Source organism: Balaenoptera physalus (genome assembly GCF_965194825.1).
Source record: "Balaenoptera physalus genome assembly, chromosome: 5".
NCBI classification, from domain to species: domain Eukaryota; kingdom Metazoa; phylum Chordata; class Mammalia; order Artiodactyla; family Balaenopteridae; genus Balaenoptera; species Balaenoptera physalus.
The window spans coordinates 29,151,103-29,163,320 of record NC_138884.1 but is presented as its reverse complement, the minus strand read 5'-3'; the positions used below and the strand labels follow the sequence as shown (position 1 = coordinate 29,163,320).

Here is a 12,218-nt window from a genome sequence, read left to right as displayed (position 1 = left end):
CTGTGTTACAAAGACTTGATATATGATGAGGTGGCATCAAAAATCAGTACGGAAGAGAAAGATTTATCAAGAGATGTCACTGGGACAACTAAATGCCTGTATGACACAACACACAAATAAATGGCCATGGAACACAATCCTGAATGAGAAAAATAAAACTGAAAATTTTGGAAGAAAACATGACATCAAAGTACAAACTTCATAAAATTGATAAGCATAAAAACTTGTCAAAATACAACCAGAGAAATAATAAACAAAATGAAAATTAAACCATAAATCAGGGAACTTATTCATGGTGAATTTGAACAATGAAGTATTAGTTTAGGAAATATATAATCAACTCTGTCAAATCTTCCCACTTCACAAAAGAGGAAAGACAGATGGCCAAGGTTATTATGAAAATATGTTCAGATTTAAAAAATAATAAGGGAAATTAACATTGTATTTCAGCACACTGTAATTTCATATACATCAGATTAATATAAAGCAATGTCTGAGTGTCTGCAGATGATTCCCTGGGAATTCCTGCAGTGCATTGGTTGGTGTGTAACTTAGTTCATTTACTTTGGAGAGAAGTTTGAAATATTGACTAAAGTTAATAATGTAGGTACCTATGACTTATTAATTCTATTTCTAGGCATATCCTCTAGAACATCTCTTCAACAGAAACACAAGGATATATGTACAAGAATGTTCACCACGATGTTGGTTATGCTAGGAAAACATTGGGAACAAGCCACATGTCCTTAATAGGTTATTGGATAATTAATTTTTGTGGTCTATACAAAGAACATAATTCCTCGGTTAAAATATACGAGGTTAACCTGTATGCAGTATCATGGCTCTGACTCATAAATGTAATGTCAAATAAAATTAGTACTTCACAGTATGTACAAAAATGATACTATTTTTGTAAATTTAAAACATACAGAAATCCTATATATTACTCATGGATACAAACATTTAAGTTAAAGTAAATATATGGACAAGAATATACACCAATTTCAGGATGATGGTAACCTATGGGGAAGGAAGGAGGAGAAGAGGGATGGGGGTGGCCTTAACTGCATAAGTAATCTTTTATTTTTATTTAGATAAAGAATCTGAACCAAATATAGCAAAATGCTAATGCTTGTTAAATTAATGTGGCAAATACTTGTGTTTTTTTCTCTTCATTTATGAAATATTCGTAATCAAAAGAACATTTTAACAAAGGCGTCTATGGTTGAAAAATTTTTGAATATTCTGGTTTAATCAAAGTACAATCGTTTTATTTGCTGCAAAACTTTTCAGTCATTAATATGCTAATAGACATTGTGAATTGCCAACACGGTAATGTTGTATGAAATATTTCCCAAACGTATTTGACCATGGAAGCCTTTTTTTTTTAAAAAAAATAAAACATCTATTAACATCTCATGGATCTTTTGGGAAACACTGTTACATATCATAGCACTTGATTTTTTCCTAATTGTTTCACGTAATTTAACTTTATTTCTATGGTTGTATTTCCATCTCCTTAATGTCAGAGCCTAAGTCTTATTCCTTTTAGCTAGGCATAAAATGGACATACAAGTAATACTTTGATGGCTTGTTTGACTTTTCTGAGAGATTATGTACAGGTCATTATACTCAATGTAGGTTTTGGAGGGGAGGAAATAGTAAAAGTATTCCTTGCATACAATTTTATATGGAAATAAAAACAAAACTCAAGAACACAAAGATCAACATAAAGATAACAGTACTTTTCAAACAAATGGAGAATATTGATCCCAAAACATTGCCAGAATTCATTTCTGAACACTTTTCTTCCTTTATTTTTTATCTCATTCAACAGATATTATAAAATTATCTGAAGAGAAATGATAGCTTTGAATCTATAAAAAGTAGATACAATCCAATGCATAGGAATTTTCAGAATTAAATCATCAATGATTTCTCAGGGTAAAATAACTCAGTCCTTTTGAATTTATATTGAGCATAAATCCACTCACAATTTTATTAAATAATTAATTCATTTAAAGATTTGTAAATACTAGGCATGTCTTAAATTCCTTGGTTCACAAGGATGTAATTTTAACACAACAATAAATAAAATTGATTAAGCATAAATTCATTGACTAATATGTCTGTCCCTCACAAGAGAGTAAGCCTCTTTTTTGAAGCTTTGAAGCTAGTCATTGACATCTCCTCTCTAGCTATGAAAGTCTTGGATGGCATCTTTTCCCCACAGAAGGCTGTTTGCCTGCATTGAAAATCTTTTATTTCCTGTAGCCACCTTCATTAATTATTTCAGCTAGATCTTCTGGGTAACCTGCTGCAGCTTCTACATCAGCACTTGCTGCTTCACTTTGCACTTGGATGTTATGGAGGTGGCTTCTTTCCTTAAACCTCACGAACCAAGCTCTGCTAGCTTCAGACTTTTCTTCTGCAGCTTCTTCACCTCTCACAGCCTTCAAAAATTGAAGAGAGTTAGGGACTTGCTATGGATTAGGCTTTGGCTTAAGGGGATGTTGTGACTGGTTTGATTATTTTATCCAGATGACTAAAACTTTCTTCATATCAGCAATAAAGCTGTTTTGCTTTCTTATCACTGTGTTTTCACCGGAGTAGCATTTTTAATTTCCTTCAAGAACTTTTCCTTTGCATTTATAACTTGGCAAATTATAATTTGGTGCAAGAGGCTTACCTTTCAGCCTATCTTGGCTTTCAGTATGCCTTTCCCACTAAGCTTAATCATTTCTAGCTTATGATTCAAAGTGAAAGGTGTGTGACTCTTTCACTTGAACACTTAAAGGCCATTGTAAGATTATTAATTGTCCTAATTTCAATATTTTTGTGTCTGAAGGAATAGGGAGGCCCCAAGAAAGAGAGAGAGAGAGATAAATGTGTATTTCTGACTGTTTCATCTACCCAACTAGGGGAATGGCCTGTCAGTCGAATAGTCAGAAGATACACACTTACTGATTAAATTCACTGTCTTATTGGGTGTGGTTTGTAGTGCCCCCAAATAATTATAATAGTAACATCAAAGATCACTGATCACAGAGCACCATAACAGTTATAGTCATAATGAAAAAGTTGTTTGAAATATTGTGAGAATTACCAAAATGTGACACAGAGACATGAAGTGAACAAATGCTGTTGTAAAAATGGTGCTGATGGACTTGCTCGATGCAGGGTCGCCCCAAACATGCAATTTGTAAAAAATGCAATAAAGCACAGTAAAATGAGGTATGCCTGTAGATACGTAAGATCTAGTACAAAGACGTAAGGAGTTAAAAACTCACTGGAGTGTTTCAGAAAAGCATTTTGTAATTCTTATTCCATAACCATTACCCTTTATACCATTTTCTAATTGGCAAAATTCTGCTGCTATTGTTTGAAGATAAAACATTGAATCTAATTCTTTTAGAATTTTTCATTTTGGTATAGTTCTTACAGCTTTAAAAGATTATTTTATGGGCTGGTATAAAAGCAAATTTCTGCCCTTTGCAGAAACTAAATTTGTGTACAGTAAAACCTCATTTGAAGTACAATTCAGTATTAATATTATTTAGTTTGATTTAGAATTCTGATTTTCTTAAGAGAAATTCATATCAATACTACCAAAGTAATCTGTGTTTTCAGGTCTAATACTATACTGGAATCTAATACTGAGAACAGTTTTTAAGTGGTTTATAAACAGTAAATGTGTATCTTCTCTAATTTTATTACATTTTAATATTGATCTGAAATGTTAATGATAAACTGATTTTATATGAAGGCAAGTGGGGAAGAGTGATGTATTATCTGCTTTGGGTGCTTCTGGTAATATTAGTTCTTTAGCACTCTTTATATAATGTAATCATGACTCATAGCAAAGTTACAGTTAATAATTGTTTGAAATTTCTCTGCAGCTGAAGAAACTCATACTTAGTTTACATGCACTGCTAGACCTTCGCAGTATTTCAGCAAGATGTTCCTCTTAACCGTGTAACTCATTTGTTTCACTATCAGCTTATATAATATGACTCACTTCCTGCAGCTAATAGGAGTTAATGGCAGGACATTGACTCACTACTTATAACTGTCTGGGTATTAAAATGATATCACCAGTATTCCACTTACGCTGCTATAAAACAATGAAATAATCTACCGTGTTATAAATAGGGTTATATACGTTATGAAGATCAAACATGTGGTATTTATTTTTGTAAACAATTTCTTGGATGAGGACATTTTTTCACATAGGCCTTCATTATTTGTACAGGTGTAACTATGGACATGTATATCTTGGAGCATTAATTCTTTAAAATTGTGTCATTATCAAAGTGTCCACACCCTCCTGTTGCTCCGAGACATTTTGCCATACTCTTGAATAAAGGGCTTGCTTGAAAAAATGGGTGTATGTGTGTCAGGGTTGGGAGAAAGAATATATATACAGTCAAGGTAAACCTTGTATAGAATAGAAAATCAGAATAAATAGTATTTTAGTTGTATATTGCTATATAGTAAATTACCCTTCTGCCCCCCCAAAATCTTTGTGGCTTATACCAGCAAACATTTATTGTCTCACACAGTTCCTATGGATCTAGAATTTAGGAGCAGCTTAGCTGAATGATGCTGGCTTGGGATCTCATGAGGTTACAGTCAAGATGTCAGTTGGAGTTACATTCATTTGAAAGCTTGAGTGGTGTGTAAAGATCTGCTTCTAAGACGGCTTAATCACATGACTGGCAGTTGGTGCTGGCTCTTGGTAGGGCGTCTTAGTTCCTCATCATGTGGTCTGTTCCATTAAGCTTCTCGAGTGCCCTCTTCACATTGCAAATGATTTCTCCTAGAGTGAGTGATACGAATAGCTTTTATGAACTAACCTTGACAATCACACACTATTATTTCAGAATATCTTATTGGATACACAGGTCAGCCCTGATCAGTGTGGGAGAGAACTCTGTGAGTGTGTGAATACCAGAAGGTGAGGATCATTGGAGGAGATCACCTTAGAGGCTGGCTAGCTACTACAGGTAGAGAGGAAAAGAAAGAGCATCTGTAATTTGAAAGAAACGCTATATCTTGACTTTGTTTCAGGACAATGAGGCTCTCAATCACTTAAAATAATTTCTGACTGATTTCTTCAAGGCAAAGTAGCACAAAGTTTTTTGATATTACTGTTTATACGTAACACTCTTGTTAATGCCAGTGACTCTGCCAGTCAGGTCATACAGATAATTTTCATTTTATAGTGTAGGAACTCTGGCACATCAAGAAGGTGGCAGAGTTATAATTAGAGAAGTAAGATCTACAATTCCTGTCTTTTAACTTTGGGTCATGATCATGGCTTCCTGCCAGGCCAGAAGTACCCTGAGAGAGTCCCCAAATGCTTATTGCTGAAATCTGTCAGTGTATTATGTGTCCATTTCTAGCTATTTTTCTATGACACTGTAATTCAGAGATGTCAGTTTGTTGTATATATCCCACTGGTAATTGTACATGCTCATAGATTTTAAGACTGTTGTGACACCTTCTGATGATGAACTAAAGACAGTGAGTGCTTTACCTCTGCAAACATATAACCTTGCAAACATCAAAAAATGGTAAAAAGAAGTGCATCCTTCTAAACAAGCCTAGCTATAAAGCTCGACTTTCAACATGGAAACCAGGGTAGAACAGTGAAGAGTTATCAGCACTATTAAGGTGGATTGGGGGGAGGAGTGGGTGGGGAACCATATTTTTTTGAATTATGGCCCAGGGTGTTGTTCTTACATCCTTTTCAATGAAAACAACCTCTACTGTCACCACAGGGTGAACTGTTAAATTAAATGACAAGATCAACTTGAGATGTTTTGAAGAAGAGATGTTAAGGTCCGTTCAGATGCTCACTGTCTTTGAGGTCAAGACATTTTTATAAACATGCATTATTTCTGATGAATGGCTAATTAGGTTGAAAGAAAAACAAGGATGCACCTGGTATCTTTCTGCACCATGGGATCACATTTCCTGGTATGTTACTACCTGGTTCCAAGAAGCCAACTGTCTAGTGTTATCAGCTGCATAGATCAGATATTTTTGTATTTAATTAGGCTGTGTCTGATTTATGACACCTGAGTCATAAGGTCAGTAAGGTCATTCAACTCAAAGAGACCAACACCCCACGAGAATAGTCTGTTACTGTCTGCTGCCTGACACTCAGGATGATTTGATAGACCCAGTGACTATTGTTAGAATTAAAATGCTGTTCTACAGTATATAACATTGCTTTGCATGTTTAAATTTTTGATATAAATCTATTTATACCATTGCATTTTTTCTTGAATTAGTTTTGTTCATTTCCATATTAGATTTTTGAGATTTATCCATGTTTAATCTTGTAATTCTAGTTCTTTCATTTTAACTCCTGTACAAAATACAAATGACAAGGCAAAATAAATGTAGACACAATAGAAATAAAACTATAAACTTCCAAAATACCAATAAACTTGAAAATCTTTTTAAAAAATGCTGTTCTATTTGTAGACCTCAGTTTCTGGCCTCTTACAAAAACCAAGAAAATTGAAAAATAATTTTCACATAGGCTTGTCGTAGGAGGAATGGAACTTTTTTTGGACAGCTGTAGAATTTATGTCCTGGGCCTGTTGTGCAGAGGGTGGAAGGTGGGGATAGTGAGGGTTATGCTGCATTTTTGGGGGTCCAGTCATATGTAAACTAGCTGGAGAATGGAATTCTCTGCTCAGATTCCTGGAATGGTGATTTGAGGAAAGTTTAATAAAGGACCATTTACAAAGATGTGGTCAGGGTTTAGGGAAAATAAAGGAATATGGTTCCGCGCCATGGCAATTGTAGCAGTAGGCCTTTAGGGGCAGAGGAAGGGGGAGGTAGGGAATCCAGAAGTAAGTCATTTGACAGGATCTGTGGTGTCAACAGAGGGATACAGCGGACCAGTAGTGACCTGACTGAGGGACCCAGGAAAATAAATACCCTGACCTTGCTCTCCCGTTGACCCCTAATCTCTAGCTAGTGCCAGACCTGACTGGAAACCCGTTGATGCTGGTCGTACAGGCCAGACTCTAGAGCATAGAACAAGATAGAAAGGTGTTGGGGGTGGAACCGGAGGCACCAAAGGAAGATATCAAGCACAAGGGCATGCCTATAATTGGCAGAAATCAGGACAAAATATATACTCTTATTCCTGACTGCACTGAAACTAAACCACTAAAACATCGTGTGGTCATCTCTAGAGGCTGATTGCCTGGGTTTGAATCCTAGCTCCAACAATAACTTTCTGCACTTCCTCTGTCAAAGAGCTAGTCATGGTTCTGAGCCCATCAGGTTGTTGTGAGGGATAAATAATGTATGCAGTGCACTTTGACCAGTGCCTGGCACATAGTAAGTATGATATGTCTTTGCTACTATTATTTACGTGAATCCCATGTAGTATTGTGTAGTTGTGTTGCTCTTTTTTAGGACAAATAATGTGCATTGAGTTAAGCTGGATTCCTGTTGTTATTATTTTTCAGTATTCCTTGGTGTTTGGCTGTAACCTGGGATTAAACATGCAGGTTGCAGTAATTGAATGTAGATCCTTAGGAACCCCACTTCCAACCAAAGGAGGCAGGGAACATTTCCCTTAATAGCCTTATGAGAACCGGGAACTGTGGTGAATTTCTTTACTTACTGCAGATGATGAATGACTGGGTTGACCCCTTGTGAATTAAATTTGTGATGGAAAAGTTCAGTCAACTGTTCCTGCTTCCCCCAATAAATGAATCCCGTTAGGAATTCCTTTAAAAAGCATTTTCAATGTGCTTACTGCACAGCATGCTAGAGATGAAAATGAATATTTGACTCGGAACTGTGCCTTTTCTTGAAATTTATTATCGAATTAAGCAATTTCCCAATAAAACAGGCATTTAAATTTTCTCAGGAAACAAGAAACAGCAGTGATAATATTAAAAACTAGCATTTGTAAATCACACTACAGTTTACAAAGGGCCTTCACATTTACTGGCTCCATGGTTTTCTAGCTTTGTTTTAGCCGTGGAACCCTTTGAACATCATGTAATCTCGAGCACATGAAAATGGAGCTTTCTGGGCAACCCTCTTTCCCCCACTCTGAGATAACGTCGATAGTGGAGGACAGTGTGAAAGCTACTTTATTAGTCTCTTTCTGGATTCCCTCCCTTCCTTGGGTACAGGGCTCAGTCATCCCACTGCATTTTGGGGTTCTATTCCAAATGCAGAGTGCTGGGCCTCAAGACAGTCTTCCCTGACAGCGTGGAGGGAGCCACTTAATGAGGGCTCTGAGAACAGAAGGAGACACTGAGAGCATCAAGGGGACCCTTCGCATCTCATTTTTATGCCCCATCGTGATTGTGTCTGAAACTTATTGTAACGTCTATGACCAAGAGTTAGTGGAGTTTGGGATTTCAAGTTCCCCCAATCCCACCTTATATAATTCATCCAAGTGAAAATGGGTAGATAACCCTTCTTAGTCAGCAGACCACATGCAGTCTCCTAAGCTATAAAGTTTCAAGATGCCAAAGAGTAATATGGCATAACTAATTCTTGTTTTTACTACCATGTAGTAAGATCTTTATCCATACAATATTTAAAATAATCTCAAGGTGTGTGTGTGTGTGTGTGTGTGTGTGTGTGTGTGTGCGTGCGCATTTATGCTGTTTCTCTCTCTCTCTACCTACCCTACCTATTTATTAAAGGCTTGTGTGCCAGCCTCTGAGTTCTCTGTAGTGTTTCTTTTATTTCTTTTTTTAATTTTTAAAATTTATTTATTTATTTATTTATTTGGTTGCACCAGCTCCTAGTTGTGGCAGACGGACTCCTTAGTTGTGGCTCTCGGGCTCCTTAGTTGCAGTTCCACTGCTCCTTAGTTGTGGCATGCGAACTCTTAGTTGTAGCACGCATGTGGGATCTAGTTCTCTGACCAGGGATCGAAACTGGGCCCCCTGTGTTGGGAGCGTGGAGTCTTATCCACTGAGCCACCAGGGAAGTCCCTGTACCATTTCTTTTAAAACTCACATTATTATGATTGTGATAAGGAAACTGTGGCTGGCTTAAGTAATTTAGGTCATGTCTTAGAATCTGCCTGTAGCCCATGCTCTTAACTGCCATACTAAATCATTTGTACAAGCTTGACACAGTTCAGCTCCAAAATTGACAAGAACGACACTAACAGCAACATAAATTTGAAATACCAAGAATCATGGTAAATTTATGGTAAAAAGAAAGGACAGCACACATTTTAATCAGATTATTATAAATTCTAACTACATCTTTGGTTAGAAGTTTAGGGAAGAATTTGGTCATGTCTATTCTCTTGTGATTGGTGAGCTATGTGACCAAGGAATTGGCCTCTAAGTGCCTTCTGGGGAAAGGATAAAGGAAGATTGAGATCTTGCTTAGGAGAAACCATATGAGAACTGGCAAGGAAGGGACATTTTCCAGGCTTGCTCATCCTTTGCCTGTACCTTCATGAAGATCTATTCCAGGTAAAGAAGAATTTCCAGGAAGGTAACATTATTCCGCTCCTCTTACATTTTCATATGCTTGAGCGTTTCACTTGGCTGATTTCCTGCTTATCATTCAAATCTCAGCTCAAACATTGTCTACTTGGAGATGGGTATTTTCCCATGCACCTCCCTTGCTAACCAGCCTCATCTCCAGAGTCACAATCCCATGACTATTAAAATAAAAATTACTGCCTAAAATTATCTTTCATTTTTGAATAAAATTATCTTTTATTTTTCCTGTCTACTTCTCCCCGCTAGAATATAAACCCCACAGAGCAAGAATCTTGTCTTTGGCCCCTTCTGTATCTTCAGAATCTAGACCAGTACCTGGTACATAGAAGGCAGTGTATAAATATTTGCTCATTAAATTAATATTCTGAAGTTCTTGAAGTACTCTGTAATATTAAGAATTTCAGCCATATACCATTTCAAATCAGGTTTATAGAGTTATTAATGAGAATTTAAAATTCTTAAAATATGAATAAAATTAAAGAGCTGCATACATAATTTTAAATTCAGTGTGACTTTGTAAAAGCTTGATAGAGAAAAGCTTGTAAAGATGTCAAATATTACATATGGTTGCTATAGTGGCAGATTATGAGTAATTTTCTTGTATTTATGTAACAATATAATGAGCACAAAAATTTTTTAAGGAAATATAGAATAATCAAGGACTGACAAAAATCTAAGTAGATCAACAATAATTTTCTGATTATTGTTTCCAATGCCATAGTTTTGCTTTCAGACATATTTTCCAGTTACATATTAGAGACTCTGCCTAGAAAGTTGTGACAATAACGATGATGGTGGTGGTGATGATGGTGGTGATGAGACATTAGGAAAGCAAGAATGGAACAGAAAATTTGGGGGAAGTGGAGATATGAGAATCATTTACCATTTTTTGTTTTTGCATAAACCTGTGCAAGCTCAACTAGTAATGTTCATATTATCAGTCTTTTCTTGATCTTTTAGAAGGTGGGGTATAGAGAAAGGCATAGAATGTCAACCAAGATGATCTGAAAATGTGCTATATGGACAAATGGCAAGTCAGTTGTGACTTGATATATTACTGAAGTTTAATAGTATCTTGAGTTCACAGTGGGTGTACAGATGGCATCAAAATCTTTGGCCTGACTTACAAGTCAGCCAGCTGGACTGTATGTCAATGGGGGCAGGAGATGTGTCTTTTCAGACACCTTGTATCCCCAGGGCTTAGTGTGGTGCCAGGTACCTAAAAGGTCCTCAACTGTTTTTGTAGTAAGTTAATATACTAGTTATGGTATTTTTAAAATAATGTTAAACATATGGAACCAAGCGTTATTTCTTCTGTTATATTATGATATTCTTATGCCAAAGTTTATATTACTGTTCTGTTTTTGAGGAAAAAGTTGCCTAACCGGTGACTGAATCTTCTATTTCACCTGGAGTCAATTGAATGGGTTAGGGTCTTATAAATGGCTATGTCATATCAAGTTGCATCAACTTGAATGTACACATATGGAAATGATCTCAATGTTTTGCTAGAGTATTATAAAAAAAAGTACAAAAATTTAAAAATCTATTTCAGTAGTGGCTCTAAACCTCATTCTAAATATTATAGGTAGGGGATGGAAAGGTAATTCTTTTACTCTGACCAATTCTATTTCCAGTTATGAAAATATATCCAAATATTCCTTTTAAATCTATGCTATAGTGGCAATTGTATAAACTTTCCATTTTTAAAAAGCATTTGTTCTCAACTTGAGCTGCATATTAATATCACCTGGGGAAGCATTAAAAAAAAATACTCATGCCTGGTTCCCAGCCTATATATTCTGATTGAATTGATCTGGGGGCAGAATGGGCATTCAAGTATTTAAAAGCTTCAAAGGTGTTTTTAATATGCAACCAAGGTTGCGATCCACTGATTAAACTGTTAACAACCTTATCTCCTTAGACTATGGTATTGTTTTCCAAACAAACTAACAAACTGACTTTTGTTAGCTCAGAATCTATAGCTGGTAGTAAGTGGTCCACAGAAAAGCTCCTTCCAAACAATGTCTATAGAATATTTCTAGATGATAAAAAGTTTTCCCTTTTAGACGGACTGTCACACAGATCATTTGCTTTCGTGTTAGGGTTATTGTAAAGGATGATTCTATGGATTTACGCTCTTAATAATTCATTTTTTTTAAGTTCTTCTTAGCATTTTGTCCTTATCTGTACCTCATTGAGGTTACCCTTAATGTTCCCCTTTTTAGAAGTACATTAGAGAGAACTAGCACTTTGAAGATTTTATTCTTTGACTCAAATTTTAGGATAAAATTGAAAAATGAACTTATGAGTTAAAGTAGGAATAGCATATTGAACTAACCAAAATGTACCCTCTGGAGCTCATAAAGAGGGAAGAAATTTGAAAATTGTAATACAGCTCTGCTTTATGTAGGAATAGAAAATGAAATAAGATCTCTCTTATTTCCCAGGATCTCAGAAACCCAAGTCATGTTCAATTTGGAACTGACAAGTCTATCTGAAGGAATAATTAGTTTAGAAAATTTGGGGGAAGATATCCATTGTTTTCAATTTTAAGTTTTCTTTAGTTTGATGGCTTAAGAACATTCTTTAGATATTGATTTAGTAGTGAATTATTGAGTGGAGACTTAAGGGATTTCATGCTTTCACTGCTCATAGACTAATGCATTTTTAAATTTAAAATATAGCTCTTGAGGAAAC

General features: G+C 35.7%; 1 protein-coding gene and 1 long non-coding RNA gene across 10 annotated transcripts in view; one reads left to right on the top strand and one right to left on the bottom strand.

Moving 5' to 3' along the window:
* The window catches only part of INPP4B (inositol polyphosphate-4-phosphatase type II B), a 750,879-nt gene that overhangs the window by 307,235 nt on the left and 431,426 nt on the right, over positions 1 to 12,218 (top strand). Inside the window, exon 1 of one of the 9 annotated variants that reach the window (XM_082463348.1) lies at positions 4,904 to 5,006. The exons of the other annotated variants lie outside the window; for them this stretch is intronic. The gene's annotated coding sequence lies outside the window, so the exon portion shown is untranslated. Of the gene's footprint in view, positions 1 to 4,903; positions 5,007 to 12,218 lie in introns of those variants that run through there. 9 annotated transcript variants of the gene reach the window in all.
* The window catches only part of LOC309661641, a 122,319-nt gene that overhangs the window by 105,223 nt on the left and 4,878 nt on the right, over positions 1 to 12,218 (bottom strand). The window lies entirely within an intron of this gene.